Source organism: Pistacia vera, unplaced genomic scaffold (assembly GCF_008641045.1).
Source record: "Pistacia vera cultivar Batoury unplaced genomic scaffold, PisVer_v2 Contig182, whole genome shotgun sequence".
In the NCBI taxonomy this organism is placed as follows: Eukaryota; Viridiplantae; Streptophyta; class Magnoliopsida; order Sapindales; family Anacardiaceae; genus Pistacia; species Pistacia vera.
In genome coordinates this window covers 406295-410589 of record NW_022195917.1, presented here as the reverse complement: position 1 = coordinate 410589, position 4295 = coordinate 406295, and the positions used below count along the sequence as shown (strand labels likewise).

The 4295-nt window shown below is 41.2% G+C and overlaps 1 non-coding gene across 1 annotated transcript; it reads left to right on the top strand.

The window, feature by feature from the left end:
• Window positions 1-3659: 3659 nt before the first annotated feature.
• On the top strand, window positions 3660-3766 carry LOC116126697. The gene has a single exon (XR_004127518.1). It is a non-coding gene; the product is annotated as a small nucleolar RNA R71 (small nucleolar RNA).
• Window positions 3767-4295: the final 529 nt, after the last annotated feature.

Here is a 4295-nt window from a genome sequence, read left to right as displayed (position 1 = left end):
GCGATTCTGGCATTAAATTAGCACAGACAAAGTACTGCCATAGCCGAGCCATTGGTATCAATTGTGTTCCTTTGAGTGTCTTCTTTTGTTTCTTAGACACTTCCCATTCTGCCCCCGGTTTCGCAATGATCGGCAGGATAATATCATCATCAAATTGTGATCTTTTGAACTCCACATACTGATCATTGAAAATTTCGGGCAAGTTATAGAAGTTATTGATCTCCTTTGCCGTAAATGGCACATCCTCCCCTCGTACAAACACAGTATCTTCATGACATTCCGGGAAGTTGGCATAGAACTCCCTCACCAATGGTTCTACAGCCAGAACTTCAAGAGCACGCATGAACATGTCCCAACGTCTCCCTCTACTCCATTCCAAAGCTTGTGTTGCAGTCAATCCACGCTCAGGGATGAAACCCTTATCCTTTCTTTGGATTACCGCCTCATACCTTTTACGGGCTTCATCGTTCACAAACCGGTTGTCAATACTCTTTCCCTTACTCTTACTCTTTCCCTTGTACGAGTGCTTAACTTTCGAAGCCATTGTTCCAACTAAAATTCAATCCAAAAATATTAACCCCAAGAATTTATACCCAATTCTACACAGCCACGTCAAACCTGCAAAAAAAACCCACACTTCCAAAAATTCACAATTCAACCCCCAAACTACAATTTTTCAATTCAACACAAACACTTCAAAAAAAATCGACACCCACACTTCTAACAATCAATTAATTCACAAACTTCTCTACTTCAATCAAAATCACAACTCACAATCACCCAAATATTCTCAAGTCAAAAGTTCAACAAAATTCTCAGATCTATGATTAGAAACTTAAAATTCTTCAAAATAAAGCTTTGGGTTATTGATATCTTACCAATATGAAGGAGTTTGCACCACCAATTGAATCAGAAATGACCCAGATTAGAAAGCCCCAAATTTTTTATCAAAAAATTTTTGTGAAATTTTCGCGAAAATTGTTGTTGAAAAGGGTTGTTTTGGTGTTTAGGAATGTTGTAGAGTAAGAGTTTTGGTTGGAAACATAATTTGGAAGCAAAAGATGGAAGTTTGAAAAATTTTCTCTCAACTCAAAATGCAAGGCGGCGTGAAAATGAAAAGAATAAAGCGAGTATTTATAGAAAAGGCTCGTCGCCGCGGCGAAGAAGTTTCTTCGCTGCGGCGAAGTTCATCATTCATAAACCCGAGGAGACAAGGTTTTCTTCACCTCGACGAAGAAAATTTCTTCGCCGCGGCAAAATGCCTTAGCCAAATTTTCACCAAATTAATTCACTTTCTTCGCCGCGGCGACAACAATTCCTTCACCGCAGCGAAATCGTCCAGAAGCTAACTCTGCTATTCAGTTTGCTTCGCCGCGGCAAAGAAAGTTTCTTGCCCCGGCGAAGTCTGGAGCATTTTCATACCTTTCTTTGGCTCACGACTTCACCTGAAACATCCAAAAACAAAAACATCAAATTTTATACAAACTCATAATGAAATTAAATAAATTCGAACGACTAAAATTAAAAACAAAAAGTTTAAAACACTTGGGTTGCCTCCCAAGAAGCGCTTGTTTACAGTCGAAAGCTCGACTCTCTCAATTCTCAATCAGCCCGGACTGTCCAAATACATTACATCCTGGAAATTTCCCTTGTACCGAAGCTTCATTTGTTGATAATCTTTTTCACACAGTGGCTTTGTTGCAAGTTTCACTACCCATTTCCACCCCTTGGTCATAACTTTGGTAGCTCGACTCTTCTCTCTGACCACCTTCCGTTTTCTTAGCTTAACTTCACCCCTTTTTATCCCAGAGACCCGTTCCTTATGTATACTCAAATTCGACTGTGGCTTGTCTTGGAATTTTGTGCAACCTCTTCCGTCATGGTCCTCGCTACCAAACTTATTCGGTTCTACAATGCAGTTCTTAATTTCCACCTTAAGATTATTCAGTTGGCAGGGCTCAACTCTTGACTGATTTACCACATCGATTTTTAAACACGACTCTTGTTCAGGTGGAGCTTTCATTGATCCAAGGACATTAAATGTTATTTCTTCATCTTGCATCCTCATGATCAACTTCCCTTCTTGAACATCGATTAAAGCTCTTACGGTGGCTAGGAATGGTCGTCCCAGGATAAGAGGAATTTCTTTGTCTTCTTCCATATCCAACACAAAGAAATCCGCAGGAAAAATAAACTTGTCCACCTTAATCAACACATCCTCCACAATACCCCTAGGAAGCTTTATTGATCGATCTGCAAGTTGCAAGCATATGGATGTCGGCTTAACTTCACCGATTCCTAGTTTCCTGAACACAGAAAAAGGCATAAGGTTAATGATAGCACCTAGGTCACATAGAACTCGATCAAAGGTTATATCTCCTATAGTGCAAGGAATAGTAAAACTCCCTGGATCTTTGAGTTTCGGGGGCAGCTTCTTCTGGAGAATAGCGCTACGCTCTTCCGTAAGCATCACCGTTTCCTCTTGTTCCAGCTTCCTCTTGTTCGATAAAATTTCTTTAAGGAATTTCGCGTAGCTCGGCATCTGTTGCAATGCATCTGCAAAAGGAATTTTAATATACAGTTTTTTAAACACATCAAGAAATTTAATAAACTGCTTATCCTGATTCTCTTTTCTGAGTCTTTGAGGAAAGGGTATGGGTGGTGTGTGATGCGCCAGCTCTGGTGGAATCTCGGGGAATGGCAATTTCTCTTTCTTTTTCTTTTTTCCTTCTTCCTGCTCCTGCTCTTCTTTTCTTGGGCTGGGTGGTTTCTCTTTAGCTTCACTTTCTTCATCAATTTCCTCATCAGAATCTTCATTTTTCTTTGATGAAGTTTCCTCTTTCCTTGGGTCCCTCACCTCTTCTAAAACTCTCCCACTTCTCAACGAAATTGCATTTACTTGCTCACGAGGGTTGGTTACTGTATTGCTTGGTAAGGAACCCTGCGGTCTATCATTCAGCTTCTCGGCCAATTGGCCCATTTGTACCTCAAGATTTCGAATGGACGCCCCTTGGTTTCTAAAGTTTGTCCTCGTCTCATTCATGAAACCTGTGGTCTCTTGCATGAATTTACCAAACATGTCCTCCAACTTTGTCACTCTCTGATCTCCTGGTTGATTGGTCACCCCTGGTTGGTTATTTGGAACTTGCCTCTGGTTCCATTGATTACTTTGCTGGTTCTGATTTCCCCAAGCCAAATGTGGATGATTTCTCCATCCTGGGTTGTATGTGTTGGAGTATGGGTTGTTTGGTTGTCTCTGATTTCCTGCCAAGTAATTCACTTGCTCTGTTGATGAAGATGTCGAAGCAAATGTGTTCCCAACTTGACACTCGTTGCTCACATGGTTTCCTGCACAAAATTCACATGTTAGTTGAGGTGCTTGTATAGAATTTACCTACATAGTTCCCAACTGTTTTTGAAGTGCAGTGAGTTGGGCTGAGATGGCTGTGAAAGCATCAACTTCATGAAGACCCGAAGGTTTCCTTGTTGTAACTCTCTCATTCGGTCTTTGATAGTTGTTGCTTGCCAAAACCTCAAGCAACTCATACGCCTCCTCTGGTGTCTTATTCTGCAAGGCCCCTCCTGAAGCTACATCCACCATGGTTTGCACGTTACCCATTAACCCATTGTAGAATGTTTGGACTTGAAGCCAAACTGGCAGACCATGGTGTGGACACTTTCTTATTAGCTCCTTGTATCTCTCCCAAGCCTCATACAACGACTCGGCATCATCTTGTAGAAATGATGTGATATCATTTCTCAATTTCGCTGACTTAGCTGGAGGAAAGAACTTGGTCAGGAATTTCTGTGCTAGATCATTCCACGTTGTTATTGTTCCCAGTGGTAATGCCATTAACCACCCCTTTGCTTTATCTCCCAATGAGAATGGGAATAATCGCAGCCTAATAGCATCATCCGACACTCCATTTGACTTGAAGGTGTCACAAATTTCCAGGAAATTTGCAATATGCTGATTCGGATCTTCCTTCAAATCACCGTTGAATCTAACCAACTGCTGGATCATCTGGATGATTGCCGGCTTGATCTCGAAGTTGTTTGCTTGTACTGTAGGTCTAGTAATACTTAACCCACTTCCATTCACTATGGGAACTGAAAATTCCTTTAGTGTCCTATTTTCTTGTTCAGCCATTTCAACAACAACTTCTTTAGATTCTGCAGTAAGATTCTCTCTTTCTCTTCTCTCTCTGTTACGTCTTCTCACAGTCCTCTCAAGCTCAAGGTCAACAGGAACCACTGGTTGACGTCTTGCTCTTCGCATAAACTGAACGAACACA